This window comes from Coffea arabica, chromosome 4e (genome assembly GCF_036785885.1).
Source record: "Coffea arabica cultivar ET-39 chromosome 4e, Coffea Arabica ET-39 HiFi, whole genome shotgun sequence".
Lineage (NCBI taxonomy): Eukaryota > Viridiplantae > Streptophyta > Magnoliopsida > Gentianales > Rubiaceae > Coffea > Coffea arabica.
The window spans coordinates 38076664-38097704 of record NC_092317.1 but is presented as its reverse complement, the minus strand read 5'-3'; the positions used below and the strand labels follow the sequence as shown (position 1 = coordinate 38097704).

Sequence of the window (21041 nt, the reverse complement as noted above, 5' to 3'; positions counted from 1 at the left end):
ATTGTAGAGTCATAAATGCCATCACGGTAAAGTATTGCCACCCTATACCTCGCTTAGATGACATGCTTGATGAGTTACATGGGGCTATGTTCTTTATTAAAATTTATCTCAAAAGTGGGTATCATCAAATTAGGATTAAGCAGGGGGATGAATGGAAAACTACCTTCAAAACTAAGTATGGATTGTATGAGTGGTTAGTGATGCCTTTTGGGCTAACTAAGCACCGAATACCTTCATGAGGTTAATGAACCATGTTCTACGTCCATTCTTAGGGAAATTTGTGGTAGTTTACTTTGATGATATCCTAATTTATAGCAAATCTTATGATGAACACCTAGAGCATATTAGGGTTGTTATGGATGTACTTCGAAGAGAGAAATTCTATGCCAATCTCAAGAAGTGCAATTTTTGTACTAATGAGCTTGTGTTTCTAGGGTTTGTTATAAGTGCACAGGGAATGAAGGTGGATGACCAAAAGGTGAAAGCTATCCAAGAATGGCCAACACCAAGATCTGTGGGTGATGTTCGGAGCTTCCATGGACTTGCAGGTTTCTATAGGAGATTTGTGAGAGACTTTAGCACCATTACTGCCCCCTTGACCGAGTTGATCAAGAAGAATGAGAACTTCCATTGGGGAGAATCTCAAGAACAGGCTTTTCGTGCTTTAAAGCACCAACTCACACACGCACCTGTACTTGCATTACCTGATTTTTCTAAGACATTTGAAATTGATTGTGATGCTTCAGGTATTGGAGTTGGGGCTGTGTTGAACCAAGGTGGAAGGCCTATTGCCTACTTTAGTGAGAAACTCAATGGGGCTGCACTGAACTACTCCACTTATGATAAAGAGTTGTACGCCCTCATTCGAGCACTACAAGTGTGGCAGCACTACTTAAGACCTAAGGAATTCGTGATACATACTGATCATGAGTCCCTTAAGTACCTTAAGACCCAGCATACCTTGAGCAAGAAGCATGCAAGGTGGATTGCATTTGTGGAGTCCTTTCCGTACGTGATTAAATACAAGGCTGGTAAGTCTAATGTAATTGCGGATGCACTCTTCCCAAGGTACTCTCTACTCACCTCCTTAGATGATAAGTTGTTAGGGTTTGAGCTGATTAAAGAGCTCTATACCCAAGATAGTGACTTCGGTGAGCTTTACACTTCTTGCAAACACACTGGGCAAGGTAAGTTCTTCATTTCCGATGGTTACTTGTTTTGTGCCAATCGGCTTTGCATCCCACATGGATCACTCCGAGAACTCTTGGTAAGGGAATCCCACTCAGGTGGACTTATGGGACACTTTGGGGTTGATAAGACTCTTGCCATGCTGCAGGAACACTTCTATTGGCCGCACATGAGGAGAGATGTTGCACGGGTGGTGGAGCGATGCTTAGCTTGTAAGAAAGCTAAATCCAAGGTACACCCGTATGGCCTTTACACCCCGTTACCTATTTCTAGTGCACCATGGGTCGATATTTCTATGGATTTTATACTTGGATTGCCTAGATCCAGGTATGGCCATGACTCCATTTATGTGGTAGTTGATAGATTCTCCAAAATGGCACACTTCATTGCTTGTCATAAAACGGATGATGCATCACATATTGCTAACTTGTTCTTTAAGGAGATTGTGAGGTTGTATGGCATTCCTAGGACCATTGTATCTGATAGAGATGCCATGTGACAGCCCCACCTCACCCTAAGGCGAACCAAAGGGTTCGGCGGACCGCCTGCCCAGCTCTTGCCAGGACTACGGAGTCGATTCACACAAATCCAATATAGTTCGCGCGAGAACCCAATGAAAACTATCAATTGAAGACCATCAACAGTTAAAACAGAGCATACCAAACCATACGGAAGTACGGAACGTCGGTTAAACACTTATACATATTTTTACATCGGAGTCTTGAACAAGTGAACCAAAATACAAGCCAGAGTATTCATGCTACACAAAATACAATTAGGGTTTCGGTTACAAAGGAGCTTTACAAAATAACATATGCATTATCTCGACCCCTTTTGTCCAAAATTGTGGTTTCAAAGTTTGTCCCCTGTAAGGAAAACAAAGATAACGAGAAGGGGGTAAGCTTATGCTCAATGAGGTACCAAAATAATAGCAAGTAAGAAACATGGAACTTCATATTCAATTAATCACATATGCGAATCAAATAAAGAAATGAACAAACACCATAGATAGAAAGGATACGGGTGGCTCTCCGGAGCCAAATTCCCATTTGCTTCACCGAAGCTTGATCGAAATAATAGTTGACACTCCATCAACGCTAAAGGAGTAACCAATACCATAGACTCCACTTTCTCCAATTCCTTCCACCTCACATACCCCTACCGGACCCGAACTCCAATCAGATCAGAAATGGTAATACTCGAGTATACCGGAATCAAGGGTCTCAATACCCAAAGATCCCAAAACAGACTACCGTGGTTCGTTATCTAATCGACCAGACCCTTGCCGGCCCGACTCGAGTAACTAGCCACAGGTGTTGAGCTCAGAGGTCACAGAAAGGTCGTTGGATACAAGCTTCCAATCGACGTCCGAACAGATGCGGATACAGATACAGATACAGATAACAGATTCAGATTCGCTCCAAAATTGGCATATGAACAGACAAGAGAACGAGTGTGATAAAGTACACCCTCGTGTCAAACAAAATAAACAGATAGTTCAGTCGTTCATATCACAGATTGCACATACAGAAACCGAGTTAAACAACAAGTGAGGGGAGTGGTACACTCACCGGTTCAAGTACGGATACTTCAAAAGTTTTCACTTCAAATTGGCTTTAATCGCCAAGAAACCCTAAAAGAACCAAAGTAAAACAATTGAAGGTTTCACATCCAAAATCGAGTAAACAGAATGCACAAGTGAGGCTCGACTACTAGTCGTATGCCTCGCCAAATAATTACTAATGCAAGGGTGCAAAACATGATTTTGGAAACAAAAGTAACGAGAGGACCTAGGGTAACAAAAGTAACGAGAGGACCTAGGGTAACAAAAGTAATGAGAGGACCTAGGGTTTGAACGACCCAAAAGCCCTTCATTTCTTTCAAAAGGCAACTCAAATCGAAAGAGATTAAACGGCCTAGAAAATTGGACAGCATTTCCCCTGAATTTGCTTACTTTTCTAGCTATCATGGCTTCATTATTTTCCTCAATCAATCCCAAAATCTCACACAAAATAATCTCATTTCAATAGCCGTTCAATAGGCTCCAAGTGGTACAAGTACAAATTCAAGTTAGGACAATGGTCCGGAAACGAAGTTTAGGTCCTAAACCAAAAGATAGTTTTGACGTCATTTAGCGGAACGGACACAACTGGAGCTAAACTTTTCGGATTGGGGTGAAATTTACACCATTTCGAAGCTAAGACAGAGAGCTATAACTTTGATGAAGACTACTAGGTCCAGTTCTCACCCTAACTAGATCAAATTTACCAAAACAACTCCAGCTTTTCCAGTTCGAAACTCACCTCGGAATTCAACGGGCAGTCCTGATTCATTCACTCTTATCTCAGCACACACAACTCCAAATCAGGTAATTCCAAAGCCATTTGAAAGCTAAGATACAAGGATATAATTTTTAAGAAGACATTGACAACCAAATCAGTATTATTCCTGGTCAAAACAACCAATTACAGAAGCTGATTAACATGTTCGGATAGAAACAGGGCAGCAGGGGTATTTTGGTCTTTTCACTGGAAACGTTGCTCCGATTGAGCTGAAATTTTGAAGGAAATTATAAAATATTATTCCCTACAACTTTCATGTTTTAACCCAAGGCTAATTCGGCCTCTAACTATCAGGAACAGTACCGGGCAGAATGGTAAAATTGAAACGCTAAATCCGAATTTTTCGGTTCAATGCGGAAATTTTCTGCAAACAACCACAATTTACGCATTCTAACTTCATTCTAGATCATTTCCAACCATCATACATGGCCACACAATAGTAATCATATGAAAACAGAAAAAATCAAGAAGAAATATAAAAGTCACCAATCTCAACTAAAATCAAGAAATCTTTCACCAAATCACATCTTTAGCCACCACAAGTCATTAATTTGACATTATCAATATCAAGGAAAGAATTCCCTAGCTACTCACCTTGCAACCTCAAGAAAGGAAGCTACTTAGCACCAATTTCTTCCAAATCACTTCACCAAGAACCTTAATCCTACCTAGAGAAGAGTTTTTTTATGGAGTGATTTGAAGTTTTATCGGTTAGATTTGAAGATTGGAGCAAGTTATGGAAGGAAGATGTTGAAGGTTTTGTTTCTCTCTTTTCTCTCCAAGAAATTCAGCCAAGAGAAGGATGAAAGTGATGAATTTTTGGTCAATTTTGGTTAATTAGTAAAGGTAAGTAAAATGGTCAAAGTCAAGAATAAACCACAAGGTGACACTTGTCACCCTTATTTAATGCAACTCTATCCTTTTGTCTCTCCAATGATAATCATCTAGGTGACTTATAATTATCTCTTCACACCTGATAAATTAAAATCCGGTATACACAACTTAACCTAGTTGGCCGAATTGTATCAAACTTACCGCACTAGCAGGTCCCACGCCCGGTATCCACTTCTAAAATCTCATAAGCTAACTTATACTCGGAAAAATGATTTCAAAACCATCTTTACTCATAAAATTTATTTTCACAATTTTTGAATAAATAAAATGTGGAAAAGCGTGCAATTAATAGAAAATAAAACCTAGCAATTAAGAAAATTACGGGTTCTCACATGCCAAATTTCTGAGCTATTTTTGGAAGACACTCTGGTCTAAGTCAGGCACGAAATTGCTGTTCTCTACTGCTAGCCACCCCCAAACAGTTAGTCAAACTGAGGTGGTGAATCGTACATTAAGTAACTTGTTGCGTGCCATCATAAAAAAGAACTTGAAATCATGGGAAGAGTGTTTACCTCATGTAGAGTTTGCTTATAATAGGGCTGTCCATTCTACTACTGGTTTCTCTCCATTTGAATGTGTTTATGGTTTTAATCCGCTAACACCACTTGATCTGGTGTCATTACCTAGTAATGAGCGCGCACATTTGGATGGTAAGAAACGTGCAGAGTTTGTTAAGCAACTGCATGAGAAAGTCAGGGCCAACATTGAGAGGAGAACTGCTCAATATGTCAAGCAAGCTAACAAGGGTCGCCAAAAGTTAAATTTTGAACCTGGCGATTGGGTGTGGTTGCACATGTGCAAGGAACATTTTCCTGTTCAACGGAGAAACAAATTACAACCACGGGATTGTGAGAACCCTGAAAATAGACATATAAATATCAGTGCATATTTTATTTACATTTTAATTCTTTAATAAATTTTAGCTAAGTCCAATTGTTTTTTTAAATGAGTACGTAGAAATAAACGTTAGGTGCAAAATAAAAGAATTGTGCTAAACTACTAACTTCTTAGTTTTGTTACATTAACTTCATATTTCTATGGTAAACTATTTCATTGATCTAATAATTAATTTCTTCGAATTCTAGTATTGTAATTAATTGTTTTGCAATAATAGGGTAAAGATAATTTCTATGTAATAAATAATATAATTGTGCCAATATTGTATTATTCGGTTTGCTATACTAAATTAATATTTCTTGAGTTGGATTAATTCTATTACCTTAAAATAAATTCTTTGATTTCCGATAGCTAGTTTTTATCGTTAATAATGTTAAATGTTAATAGGAATTTCCGCGTTAAGATGAAAACCAATGAATTTTAGATAAATATACTTAAGGCGTGAAAATTTCGATAATTATAGTCTTATCCTTCTTTGTTTTCACAATAAGTGCATAAAAATAATTTTTATGTGCAAACTGACACACTTGTATCAAATTATTATTTCATTTGACTTTATATTTCTAAATCGATAAATTTCGAGTTAGACTAACTCTATTTCTTGAGAAATAATAATTGAAAATTCTAATAACTAATTTAATCGCTAAGTAATATAAGAACTACTAGGAACCTTAATGTTAAAATTATAATCGATAAATCTTAGACAAAAACGACATAAGTACCCTAAGTAAACTTAGGACGTGAGAATTTCGATAATCAAAGCCTTGCAAGATTAGCATATAATTAGGCAATCAAATTATTCTTGGGATTAATTTTTGGGATCAAATTAGAATCAAGGACTAAAGTGTTCATTAGAAGGAATATGAAAAGACTAAACTATCCTTGAACAATTCCTCAAACTACCATGCAACTCAAACCAGATTTCGGACAGAAACCAGAGGCCACCGCCTTGCTCGGCCAATGCAAACCTTTACTGCCATCACACTCAACCATCCTCAAAAACCGCAGCACCACTTCACAATCCCAGTCCATAACCTCTGCACACTTCCTACCTCAGATAACCCTCCACCCTCACATTGTTATTATCGACCGAGAGTGAGGGAGAGGTTGAGCTGCTCCTTAAAGCCGAGAGTGAGGAAGGAAGCTGAGAGTGCGATTTCATTTCTGGTTCTGTCCGCAAACATTGAAGCTGGAGTGAAGGCAGAGAGAAACCATGAGCAAGCTCAACACATTCTGCACCTCCATTCCACCCAACTTCACGACTGTGTCACCACCAGCTCCACCGACAACCACAACCTCAATCACAGCCGCGTGCGTGAGAGCTGAGAGGAGAAAAATTTTCCAGATTTTCGTGTGAAAGACTAGCTTGCTGTGAGGTAAAATTCTGGATCATTTTAGGACTAATCAGAGGTAGTTTGAGCTATCTTGAAGCATGCATGTACTGTGGTACCATTGGATGATGAAGTTAAGTTATTAGAAAAATTTCTGTTTCGGTTGAATGTCCCTGCCGAGAAGCTGAGTTGGGATTGTAGCTCTAGTGTGTTTTCCGGAAATGATTTGAGCATACATTGGTGACTAATTAATCGAACCTTGGATGATTATTATGATTAGGGTCAGGCATGAATTTAATTAGCCTGGATTACTTTGGAAATAAAAATGAAACAGAATTCTTCATGCAAGCTCATCCCAGTGTAGTTGCACAAAGTTCTGGAATTCTGGATATTTTTCTTGCTGCTGCCGAGCTGATTTCTGGTCTGTTATGTTAGCTAATTAACTCAGCAATTGGGCATGTGAGAATTTAAGGGCAAAATTAAAGGCTTCAATTGAAGATAATATCGGATGATGAACTAAGGAGATTAGAAAATTCTGTTTTGGTTGAGTATGATTTTGCCGAGAGGATGGATTGGAAATGCATCTGTAATTCTGTTTTCCGTGAAAACCTGAACATTCATGTGTAACTAGACAAGTGAAGCGTAATGATTAGGATGTTACGACCCTGCATGTTAATTTTATGAAGTTGATTAATGAATTAAGGCACCTAGAAAATTCTGTTTTGTTGAGCATGATTCTGCCGTGAATGATTATGATGGGAGGTACTTAATTTGTCTAATTTTGACAAGCTGTGGCTAGAATCCTAATTATTCAAGTGAAGATAAAATGCTTAAGGGCCTGCATGTTGAGTGACACGATTGGGCAATGAAACTAGGAACTTGGAAAAATTCTGGTTTTGTGAATTGGAATGAACTGAAAATTTCCGAGACCTTGAATCTGATATTGATTGCGCAATCTGTCTTATAGTGATGTTATGAGTTGATATATATGATTAACTATTAACAATATGTTAATTGAAGTTTGCATGAGGTCTTGTAGCGTGGCTAACCAAGAAAATAAAATGAAGGCAGAAAAGAAAATTGCTTCATGAATGGCCATCCGAGGTTAGGGGATATAATTTCTGGATTTGTGTGAGATGAGTATAATTGTAGTTTGAATCTGGACTTGATTTGGAAACCTTACTAGCTAGCTACGTGTTTGCATGTTCTAATAGAGTACCAAAAATTCTGTTTTAACCAAAGAAAAACCTGTTTTAAGAACCATTGCCATTGCTGGAATTTCTTTGTGAATTACCGTTAACTTGAACCTGGAAATTTGGAAGTTTATAACGGTGGTTTAACTTCAACTCCTGAACGAGAATTGTGCATTGTTTAGCTAAGTAATTGCATGAGGAAGTGAGAGTTTAATAGCCTGTTTCACCTGAGTAAATAAAGTGAAAACAGAAAATTCCTTCATACAAGATTCAACCGTAGCTTGCTTGACAGATTCTTGAATTTTTTGGGATGTTTAATCCTATTGCTCGAATTTGATTATGAACCAGAATCTTCAGCTTGACTTTAGAATTTTTCCTTGGGATGTTAGGAACCTGAAATGCATGCCAAAATGCACACGTAGTCTGTGAAAAATGTTTGGCAATGAATCATTTGATATCTTGGGAATTCGATTTGGAAATAGTGAAGTGTAGCTATGGTTATAAGCTGGAAATTTTCCAGCCTTAGTCATGTTTGATAAAGAAGTACGTATTGATTTCTTGATATATTTTGGGGCTGTGGAAAAAATTGTATTACCATTGCATTCGCTTTATAATACCTTGAGATGGTCATGCATTTGAATTTTGGGGTGACAAGGTGATATTATGGATGGAATTTCTTGGCTTTGGATAAAAAATGTTAGATAACTAATTATTTTAATCATGCATGAAAGACTTGTATTTAAACTGAAGGAATTATTGGAGAAAAGTTGTGTTTTAAAACTGGTTGTTGTTAGAGTTGAAAACATGGCCGAGGGAGAGGATAAGAACCTGGACCAGCTTTGCCTTTCGACTTCCTTGACCGTAAACTTTATATATATCACTGCTAAAGATACTCTGTGGCTTAATAACCAACCTCTGCATGTCAAGTTAGTGTTAACAAAGGAGTTTTTAACAAGTGAAAAATGAATTTCCAGATTTTCGGATCTCCCTGACCAGTCTCAATAAAACGCTTATATCTTGGTGTAGGAAAATCCGATTAAGGTGCCGTCAGTGGCATTTGAAACTAGAAACATAGGCCTTTATTCTGTAGAAATTTCATATTTTTCCGCCATGTATACTGCTGTCTGTGAATCCTCAAAGTAGACTGTTTGGTATAAATGTCCTGTTTTCTTCGTGAAACTAAATTTTGATTTGGATTGAACTTGTAATCTACTTGTGGTTTAAATTCTTGACTAAATTGTGGTTGGTAGTGATTGATGATGTCAAAGGCTAATGATTGATGAAGCCTTGGCCATTGGACTGATTTTATAAAGTATTACTGGATGATGGAAGTTAATTGCTGAAATGTCTTGGGGCTTTACTTTTATTTTTATTTGCTTATGATGGGTTTGCTGAAACCAAGTGCTAATGATTGATGAAGCCTTGGTTGATCATTTTATTTTATTCAGTAATGTAATTGTTGAAATCTAGGGCTAATGATTGACAAAGCCCTAGTAATTTGCTATGTGATTTTTGCCACATTATGATCTCGAAATGGAACCGGAGCGGGGGGAAATTGTATAGACCTTGCGAACTTGAGTAACTGCATTCAAAATTAACCAAAAATATTTTCCAACTAGTATTATATTATAAAACTCTATATCTAGCGTTTTGCCTAAAACTTTCTAATTCAATAATTTCCTTCAGCTCAAACCAGCTCGATAGCTACAGTAAATAAGTTATATAACCTTTGGAAACTCCAAGTCTTATTTCAATTCTTTTCCTTCCTATAAGCCTTGCACTTGTATAGTTAACTATGGGAAAAGTTTTAACATACTAGTTCTACTAATCCTAGTGAAAAGCTTGGGAGACTTGCTCGGCAAGAAACCCTATTCTAGGAAAAATAGTTTTTAAGGATAATTCTTGCAAAAGCCGTAACTTTAGGGAAATGATCAAAGTAACTTTCTAACTATGATTTTGAGAAGTTTGTCGACTTGTTTCTAGTAAGTAATACTAGTTACCCTCTTCTAAGGAAAATAAAGAACATTTCTACGACTTTTGTCAAGCTTCAATCTAAATAGATTTTTTGAAATCTCTTGAGAAAGTGAACTAGTATTATATTAAATAAATTCTTATACGAATAAGTTTAAAAACTGAATAGAAACTTATGGTTTCAAAATTTGGTTTTTAGGATATCGCGAGGACGCGGAATTTGATTCCCAACCTGATATTTGAACTTCACTCTTGGTGAGTGTCCCTGCCTGTTCTTTTTCTACTTGAATTAAGTGCTTTCTTGACTCGATATGTGATAAGTTGCAAAATGAGTTTTTGATCCATCGAAGTGAGCAGTGTGTACTTTATCGCACTAGCCGTTCGAGTGGTGACTTGCGTGAATCATTTTACTCATAAATCCTTGAATCTAAAAGTAGTTACGTCGTTGGGTGAATCCCTCGGCACTTGAATCTAACTACAATAATCCTTGAATCTAAAAGTAGTTACGTCGTTGGGTGAATCCCTCGGCACTTGAATCGAACTACAATAACGTCGTTGGGTGAATCCCTCGACAAATTTTATTACGGGTATATCTCGAGTATACTGCGTCTTTAGTCGACGTTCGGGCCCGGGACCGGGGTATGAATGGTGACGGGTTAGGATTAAAATGAGTGGATCTACATGGACTATAAGTAGTGAGAGTTGACGGAGGGTCAACTACGATGGATGGCGATCAAGCGAGGAAAATGGCTCCTGAGAGCCCCTGTATCCTACCTTGTGTTGTTATACGCTTTCCTAACTGTTCAATTTGTTTAAGTTATTTCTCGCTGTTTGATTTACGTGAATGCATGTTTTGGGGCACCACTGAGCTTTAGCTCACCCCACGTTTATTTGTTTTCCTTACAGGTCTGGAAGTTGAAAGAATTTGAGCTGCTTATATTTCCTATGAATGTATTTGAATAGCTTGAATTTAGATTTCGGTTTGTAATGAATTCTACGTTAAGTTCTGTACCTTTTATTTTGGTTGCCACTTTAAGCTGGAAAAATGTAATCCCAAATTCTAATATTCGGTTTGTATGTTTTTATTAGTATAGTATGTCTTTAACCTTGCGAGTAATGTGTGAAGTGGTTAAGAGCCGTCGTTTGGCTAAGTTGTATGCCGTTATCTTTGAAGCTAATGAGGTGATAGAAATTGATTTATTTCGGAAGAATTATTTTTGTAGTAGTTTAGGTTAATCCCTGGAGGATTTTAAGCTAGAATGCTTGCGTGAGTCCTGGCGAGAGTTGGGCAGACGGCCCGCCAACCCTCTGGTTCGCCTTAGGGGGAAGTGGGGTTGCCACAGGGATGATGGACCCTTTCAAGTGTTGGAGCGCATCAACGACAACGCCTACAAACTTGATCTTCCTGGTGAGTATGGAGTTAGTGCTACATTTAATGTTTCTGACTTAGCTCCTTTTGATGCAGATGATGCATTTGATTTGAGGGCAAATCCTTCTCAAGAGGAGGGGAATGATAGCATCATGATACGTGGGCACGCCAACAATGGGGCTGAGGATCGCGTGTAAGCTCCAAGTGGATCCATTACTAGGGCTCGCGCGAAGAGACTTCGTGAGCAACTCAATGTACTTATTCAGGCCATACACAAGTCCTTTGAAGGATTCATACACTCAAGTAAAAGTAATCGCGGTCCGGTAATGAGCATTGACGCTACTCCTGAGGATTAGGGTTATTGCCAAACCCTAGTTTCCGTTTTAGCATCATAGTTAGTTATTTCCACATTAGTTGATTAGCTTGAATAATTGGCTAAGTGCATGTTGCACGTAGAATCGCCAAGGGTAGGAATGCTATTTTGTTAGGGTTATTGCCAAACCCTAGTTTCCGTTTTAGCATCATAGTCAGTTATTTCCACATTAGTTGATTAGCTTGAATAATTGGCTAAGTGCATGTTGCACGTAGAATCGCCAAGGGTAGGATTGCTATTTTGTTCATTATCATTTGCTAGAGTGGGCTGCCTAGGAAGGAAAGCCCACATGAGGCCCAACTCGTCGAGGGTTGAGCCCGTAGCTTCCGTTCCCGTTTTCGTCACTTATTAGGGCCCATGTGCATTCGCACCTTTAGTCCTTTTCCTTACTAGATTAGGGTTTTTACTTGTAGCCTATATAAGGCACTACATTACATCAATAAAGGGCAGACACTTTTATCATAAAATACTTAAGAGAAATTTCTCTATAGCTTTCGAGCAACCCTTGAACAACTTAGAGTTATACTCTAGTGTTCTTGTTCGGCTTATCAATTCAAGAATCACACTTGAATTGTGGCGCCTTCTACACTTGGCTGAGATTCGCTAATTCATTTGTTTACGGGTTGAAATAGTATCAACAGGTTCGTAGTCACGGGGATTAGAGGGGTCGTAGGGTTTCTGCTGCTACCGTTTCTTGCATCCGACGTCAAATCCAACAAGCGATCTTGGGTCGCGAATCTCCTCACCAACGAGATTCGTATCGGAGTGAGCCCCGGCGAGACCTGGGCAGGCGGTCCGCCGAACCCTTTGGTTCGCCTTAGGGGAAGGTGGGGTCGTCACACCTTATCTTATTCTTTAATTTCTACGCCAACCTTTGGAAGTTGATCCAAAATTTCATTGAACGTATTCATGTGATCTGTGAGTCTACCACACCCTCCTCCATCTTTAGTGTATAAAGTTACCACTTCAGATGCTACTTATTGGATAAGCTTTTAGCCAGATAAAGCTTGTCCAATTTTTTCCAGAGGTCTGCTGCAGAATCTTCCTTATCTATCACATTATTTATAATGTTGTCCACCACAGAGTCGAATTGTGCTCACACACCTTGCATCCAACTCTTCAAACTCATCATCCTTCATGCTCTCTAGTTTCTTATTCTTACCATTCAATGCTTTTGCCAAGCCTTGTTGAACTAGACTATCCTTCACTCTTCTTTGCTAAAGAGTGAAACTTGTAGTTTTATTAAACGGTTGAATTGGAAGTTGTATAGTTCCAAACCCCATGGTATACTACCATCCACTCAATTTTAAATAATTAACCAAAATCCCAAATGAGCTCTGATACCACTTGTTAGGGTATCACACCAATTATTTGAGATAGAAAAAGAAAAAAGCTAACAATTTAATTGAAAACGATATCTAGTACGAATGATGAGCAACACACAAGAATTAACGTGGTTCGGTTTAATCACAAAGTCTATGTCCATGGAGAGAAAAACTTGTTCTTACTATGAGAGAAAAACACTACAAGATTACAAATTGATTTCCAAACCCAACTCTTGTATAATCCTCTCACCTACTAAGAACAACTCTCTTACTCCTTTCTTGTGTGCCTTTGTAGTATCCCAATCTACCTATTTATAGAGAACATTACTTGACCAAAAAACTAAATAACATTGGAAACCAATACTAATTCCTAAACTTATATAAATAGAAAATAACTTCTAAATCCTAAATCAAATAGGAAATTTCTTGACTACTACTTCAAGTGACTAAAACCAATTAGGAAATTAGTTACTTCCTACATAAAATAAGGATCTTGACTAAAAGAAATTAAACTAATTTCCTAACAAACTTGGCAGCGGAACATAGAAAAATAAACAAGCAACGCGCTTCGAAAGAAATGAAGACAAGAGCTTCAGGAGACAAACTTCTCAATTTTTTATTTTTTTTAATTCTCTATGCTCGCATACCAATACATTAGTCCTACTAGTATTTATAGACACTAGGGAAAAGCCCGTGTTGAGTTTTAAAAATGAATTTATAGAAAAGATAGTAGAAATAGAACTTCATAATTACAAGTTTCATTAAATCGATTGAAGTGCATGGGATTATAAGTAAATTAATCAGATCAACAAATTTATACATGATGGTTCAACCATTTAAGACACCTCTAAGAAGCAACAATTCCAATGAATAAATATAATTGGAAACAAATAACAACAAATCAAATTACCAAATCAATAGCGTTGTCAAGTGGAGTAAGTCAGGCATAACAAAAAATAAGGCACATACATAATGATTATTGATATACAGTCTGCTTATGTCTATATGAGAATTTGTGTTCCTGTAATAAAAAATGATTTTATCTATTAATCTACATGTGCTATTACAAATTGACCTATCTGTGTATTCATCCAAAAAAATGCTATTGTTTTCGATACCTAATAGGGGGATAACCACTCGAATAAATTTAAGAAGGATCTCTACAAATAAATCTACTAAAGTTTAAAACCCAATTGCATTCCATTTTTTTTTGTGCAAGCTAAATTTACAACAAACTATTTTTTCCCACTAAAGAAATGGTCAAAATTTCTCAAACAACAATTAACATCCAATCGACAATCAACAAATAACATCTACCAACTATGAGACCAGATTTAGATCCTACCTTGATCACTTAATTGCAGTCGACAAATTACTTTTGCTCATAGTTTAATCAACTGCAGCTACAAACATCAAACTTTACAAATATAGTTAGAAGCTGTAAGAAGGTTCCTATGATTATTCATAGGTATTATGTATTCCATAGTGAAATTTTCATATTCATACAATAGCTCCTGAGAAAATATGCAGTAGAAAACTCATAGTTTCTACTTTATTACTAAACACCAAAATCTGCAAAAAAGAGAAAGCAAATGAGCATATCTGTCCAAAGACCCGTAACAAAATATGGAGCACAAACGCCTAAACCAACATTCTTCAATATTAAAAACCTCCATTATTACTAGGAAATTCAAGAGCACTTCAATTATACTTGTAACTGATTGGAAACGATTCTTCACCTATTGCACACTAAAATTCTCTTCAACATAAGTCAATTGTTGACTTGAATGAATATATCTTTCCAATATATGAAACAAAAGCAGTTGAACCAAGAGTCTTGAGTATTAAAAGCTTCTTGAATCAATCATTTTCAGAATTAAAAGCCTTCATGAATGCACTTAAAAAGACTATCCTACAACTATAGATGAAGAGGAAGAGCATTGCAATTACACATATAAGTGGTTGCAATGTTAATTTTTCACCTATTACATACCTTAAACATGACTTAATTACTAGATTCAATGAGTCCCATTGGCTACAGAAACTCAATTTGCACATGTGAGGGTTCCCAGTGGTTTGCATTTTAACAAACTTCCTATTTGTATTAATGCTAAAGTTAACAATTAGTTTAGAGGATAAGCTGGCCATTTTGTAACTATAAACACCACTTAAAAGTCGGATAATCATGTGTAATACAAACCAATTGCATACCAAAGAGCACAATAGTCAAATCCTACTCAACTGCATATCACAATTTTATACAGTTTAGTTTAACCACTTGCATTTGCCCTTTTTTCCTATCTAAAATATCCTCAAAGATGGCAGATGAAAATTTCCCAACAGTCACCTACAAACTTGTTACCAAATAGGTAAAGAACTAATTTGAATTAAAAACAGAAACCACGGACAACTTAGACTTGGACTAATCCAACAAACTAAACATAATTAAGAAGCTAACAAATAATAATAGTCGTGATTTAACTCCGACATTTTTTTAACATAATCTTACTTAGTGAAAACATACAGCGTTATTAGGAAAACTTATTACTTTATTTATAAATGATATTTTTCCATGAGTAAACTAGTTAGTGCACACACTTTTCAATCCATAGGTTTTATATTCACTGTCATGACTTATTTGTAATAAAATATGCATTTCAATAACTTCATTTTGGCGAAATACTAACTATTATACTCTAGGCAACCAATGTCTTATGGGCTATCATTGAACAAGTCCTTAAGATATAGTATTATTTTTTCTCAAAAATATTATTGATATTTTATATCAAAGTATAAGTTTATTAGGAAATATACAAATTTTCTTAGTAAATTTGAAACTATATTTTTAATGATTCTTGTTTCTTGCAAACATAAGAAAACATATTATAAGAAAATATACTACTATTTAAGAAAAATATAACTATTCAAGTATAAGATACTAGTACCAAAGTTTTAGTATATTTACAACCATATTGATTTTTCTAAAAAAAAAAATACCATTTTCACTTTATTATAAGAAAAAAAACTTCTGTTTAAGTATAACTTGCGCCATTACTCTAAAACACAAAGTTTTTGTTTTCAAACTTGATTGTTTAGGAAAATTTACTTTTCTAACAACCAATGTACCCCCAATCTCAAGAAGTGCAATTTTTGCACTAATGAGCTTGTGTTTCTAGGGTTTGTTATAAGTGCACAGGGAATGAAGGTGGATGACCAAAAGGTGAAAGCTATCCAAGAATGGCCAACACCAAGATCTGTGGGTGATGTTCGGAGCTTCCACGGACTTGCAGGTTTCTATAGGAGATTTGTGAGAGACTTTAGCACCATTACTGCCCCCTTGACCGAGTTGATCAAGAAGAATGAGAACTTCCATTGGGGAGAATCTCAAGAACAGGCTTTTCGCGCTTTAAAGCACCAACTCACACACGCACCTGTACTTGCATTACCTGATTTTTCTAAGACATTTGAAATTGATTGTGATGCTTCAGGTATTGGAGTTGGGGCTGTGTTGAACCAAGGTGGAAGGCCTATTGCCTACTTTAGTGAGAAACTCAATGGGGCTGCACTGAACTACTCCACTTATGATAAAGAGTTGTACGCCCTCATTCGAGCACTACAAGTGTGGCAGCACTACTTAAGACCTAAGGAATTCGTGATACATACTGATCATGAGTCCCTTAAGTACCTTAAGACCCAGCATACCTTGAGCAAGAAGCATGCAAGGTGGATTGCATTTGTGGAGTCCTTTCCGTACGTGATTAAATACAAGGCTGGTAAGTCTAATGTAATTGCGGATGCACTCTTCCCAAGGTACTCTCTACTCACCTCCTTAGATGATAAGTTGTTAGGGTTTGAGCTGATTAAAGAGCTCTATACCCAAGATAGTGACTTCGGTGAGCTTTACACTTCTTGCAAACACACTGGGCAAGGTAAGTTCTTCATTTCCGATGGTTACTTGTTTTGTGCCAATCGGCTTTGCATCCCACATGGATCACTCCGAGAACTCTTGGTAAGGGAATCCCACTCAGGTGGACTTATGGGACACTTTGGGGTTGATAAGACTCTTGCCATGCTGCAGGAACACTTCTATTGGCCGCACATGAGGAGAGATGTTGCACGGGTGGTGGAGCGATGCTTAGCTTGTAAGAAAGTTAAATCCAAGGTACACCCGTATGGCCTTTACACCCCGTTACCTATTTCTAGTGCACCATGGGTCGATATTTCTATGGATTTTATACTTGGATTGCCTAGATCCAGGTATGGCCATGACTCCATTTATGTGGTAGTTGATAGATTCTCCAAAATGGCACACTTCATTGCTTGTCATAAAACGGATGATGCATCACATATTGCTAACTTGTTCTTTAAGGAGATTGTGAGGTTGTATGGCATTCCTAGGACCATTGTATCTGATAGAGATGCCATGTGACAGCCCCACCTCACCCTAAGGCGAACCAAAGGGTTCGGCGGACCGCCTGCCCAGCTCTTGCCAGGACTACGGAGTCGATTCACACAAATCCAATATAGTTCGCGCGAGAACCCAATGAAAACTATCAATTGAAGACCATCAACAGTTAAAACAGAGCATACCAAACCATACGGAAGTACGGAACGTCGGTTAAACACTTATACATATTTTTACATCGGAGTCTTGAACAAGTGAACCAAAATACAAGCCAGAGTATTCATGCTACACAAAATACAATTAGGGTTTCGGTTACAAAGGAGCTTTACAAAATAACATATGCATTATCTCGACCCCTTTTGTCCAAAATTGTGGTTTCAAAGTTTGTCCCCTGTAAGGAAAACAAAGATAACGAGAAGGGGGTAAGCTTATGCTCAATGAGGTACCAAAATAATAGCAAGTAAGAAACATGGAACTTCATATTCAATTAATCACATATGCGAATCAAATAAAGAAATGAACAAACACCATAGATAGAAAGGATACGGGTGGCTCTCCGGAGCCAAATTCCCATTTGCTTCACCGAAGCTTGATCGAAATAATAGTTGACACTCCATCAACGCTAAAGGAGTAACCAATACCATAGACTCCACTTTCTCCAATTCCTTCCACCTCACATACCCCTACCGGACCCGAACTCCAATCAGATCAGAAATGGTAATACTCGAGTATACCGGAATCAAGGGTCTCAATACCCAAAGATCCCAAAACAGACTACCGTGGTTCGTTATCTAATCGACCAGACCCTTGCCGGCCCGACTCGAGTAACTAGCCACAGGTGTTGAGCTCAGAGGTCACAGAAAGGTCGTTGGATACAAGCTTCCAATCGACGTCCGAACAGATGCGGATACAGATACAGATACAGATAACAGATTCAGATTCGCTCCAAAATTGGCATATGAACAGACAAGAGAACGAGTGTGATAAAGTACACCCTCGTGTCAAACAAAATAAACAGATAGTTCAGTCGTTCATATCACAGATTGCACATACAGAAACCGAGTTAAACAACAAGTGAGGGGAGTGGTACACTCACCGGTTCAAGTACGGATACTTCAAAAGTTTTCACTTCAAATTGGCTTTAATCGCCAAGAAACCCTAAAAGAACCAAAGTAAAACAATTGAAGGTTTCACATCCAAAATCGAGTAAACAGAATGCACAAGTGAGGCTCGACTACTAGTCGTATGCCTCGCCAAATAATTACTAATGCAAGGGTGCAAAACATGATTTTGGAAACAAAAGTAACGAGAGGACCTAGGGTAACAAAAGTAACGAGAGGACCTAGGGTAACAAAAGTAATGAGAGGACCTAGGGTTTGAACGACCCAAAAGCCCTTCATTTCTTTCAAAAGGCAACTCAAATCGAAAGAGATTAAACGGCCTAGAAAATTGGACAGCATTTCCCCTGAATTTGCTTACTTTTCTAGCTATCATGGCTTCATTATTTTCCTCAATCAATCCCAAAATCTCACACAAAATAATCTCATTTCAATAGCCGTTCAATAGGCTCCAAGTGGTACAAGTACAAATTCAAGTTAGGACAATGGTCCGGAAACGAAGTTTAGGTCCTAAACCAAAAGATAGTTTTGACGTCATTTAGCGGAACGGACACAACTGGAGCTAAACTTTTCGGATTGGGGTGAAATTCACACCATTTCGAAGCTAAGACAGAGAGCTATAACTTTGATGAAGACTACTAGGTCCAGTTCTCACCCTAACTAGATCAAATTTACCAAAACAACTCCAGCTTTTCCAGTTCGAAACTCACCTCGGAATTCAACGGGCAGTCCTGATTCATTCACTCTTATCTCAGCACACACAACTCCAAATCAGGTAATTCCAAAGCCATTTGAAAGCTAAGATACAAGGATATAATTTTTAAGAAGACATTGACAACCAAATCAGTATTATTCCTGGTCAAAACAACCAATTACAGAAGCTGATTAACATGTTCGGATAGAAACAGGGCAGCAGGGGTATTTTGGTCTTTTCACTGGAAACGTTGCTCCGATTGAGCTGAAATTTTGAAGGAAATTATAAAATATCATTCCCTACAACTTTCATGTTTTAACCCAAGGCTAATTGGGCCTCTAACTATGAGGAACAGTACCGGGCAGAATGGTTGAATTGAAACGCTAAATCCGAATTTTTCGGTTCAATGCGGAAATTTTCTGCAAACAACCACAATTTACGCATTCTAACTTCATTCTAGATCATTTCCAACCATCATACATGGCCACACAATAGTAATCATATGAAAACAGAAAAAATCAAGAAGAAATATAAAAGTCACCAATCTCAACTAAAATCAAGAAATCTTTCACCAAATCACATCTTTAGCCACCACAAGTCATTAATTTGACATTATCAATATCAAGGAAAGAATTCCCTAGCTACTCACCTTGCAACCTCAAGAAAGGAAGCTACTTAGCACCAATTTCTTCCAAATCACTTCACCAAGAACCTTAATCCTACCTAGAGAAGAGTTTTTTTATGGAGTGATTTGAAGTTTTATCGGTTAGATTTGAAGATTGGAGCAAGTTATGGAAGGAAGATGTTGAAGGTTTTGTTTCTCTCTTTTCTCTCCAAGAAATTCAGCCAAGAGAAGGATGAAAGTGATGAATTTTTGGTCAATTTTGGTTAATTAGTAAAGGTAAGTAAAATGGTCAAAGTCAAGAATAAACCACAAGGTGACACTTGTCACCCTTATTTAATGCAACTCTATCCTTTTGTCTCTCCAATGATAATCATCTAGGTGACTTCTAATTATCTCTTCACACCTGATAAATTAAAATCCGGTATACACAACTTAACCTAGTTGGCCGAATTGTATCAAACTTATCGCACTAGCAGGTCCCACGCCCGGTATCCACTTCTAAAATCTCATAAGCTAACTTATACTCGGAAAAATGATTTCAAAACCATCTTTACTCATAAAATTTATTTTCACAATTTTTGAATAAATAAAATGTGGAAAAGCGTGCAATTAATAGAAAATAAAACCTAGCAATTAAGAAAATTACGGGTTCTCACATGCCAAATTTCTGAGCTATTTTTGGAAGACACTCTGGTCTAAGTCAGGCACCAAATTGCTGTTCTCTACTGCTAGCCACCCCCAAACAGTTAGTCAAACTGAGGTGGTGAATCGTACATTAAGTAACTTGTTGCGTGCCATCATAAAAAAGAACTTGAAATCATGGGAAGAGTGTTTACCTCATGTAGAGTTTGCTTATAATAGGGCTGTCCATTCTACTACTGGTTTCTCTCCATTTGAATGTGTTTATGGTTTTAATCTGCTAACACCACTTGATCCGGTGTCATTACCTAGTAATGAGCGCGCACATTTGGATGGTAAGAAACGTGCAGAGTTTGTTAAGCAACTGCATGAGAAAGTCAGGGCCAACATTGAGAGGAGAACTGCTCAATATGTCAAGCAAGCTAACAAGGGTCGCCAAAAGTTAAATTTTGAACCCGGCGATTGGGTGTGGTTGCACATGTGCAAGGAACATTTTCCTGTTCAACGGAGAAACAAATTACAACCACGGGATGATGGACCCTTTCAAGTGTTGGAGCGCATCAACGACAACGCCTACAAACTTGATCTTCCTGGTGAGTATGGAGTTAGTGCTACATTTAATGTTTCTGACTTAGCTCCTTTTGATGCAGATGATGCATTTGATTTGAGGGCAAATC

The 21041-nt window shown here is 37.6% G+C and overlaps 3 long non-coding RNA genes across 3 annotated transcripts; 1 reads left to right on the top strand and 2 right to left on the bottom strand.

Moving 5' to 3' along the window:
- Window positions 1-1869: 1869 nt before the first annotated feature.
- Window positions 1870-5353, bottom strand: LOC140005781 (uncharacterized). The gene is made up of 4 exons (XR_011813347.1): window positions 5195-5353; window positions 4937-5103; window positions 2760-2821; window positions 1870-2054 (listed from the first exon to the last, which is right to left on the bottom strand). It is a non-coding gene; the product is annotated as an uncharacterized lncRNA (long non-coding RNA).
- A 981-nt stretch (window positions 5354-6334) lies between these two features.
- LOC140006109 (uncharacterized) lies at window positions 6335-10967 on the top strand. The gene is made up of 3 exons (XR_011813711.1): window positions 6335-6697; window positions 10016-10071; window positions 10723-10967. It is a non-coding gene; the product is annotated as an uncharacterized lncRNA (long non-coding RNA).
- A 6527-nt stretch (window positions 10968-17494) lies between these two features.
- On the bottom strand, window positions 17495-20633 carry LOC140005780 (uncharacterized). The gene is made up of 3 exons (XR_011813346.1): window positions 20562-20633; window positions 18385-18446; window positions 17495-17679 (listed from the first exon to the last, which is right to left on the bottom strand). It is a non-coding gene; the product is annotated as an uncharacterized lncRNA (long non-coding RNA).
- Window positions 20634-21041: the final 408 nt, after the last annotated feature.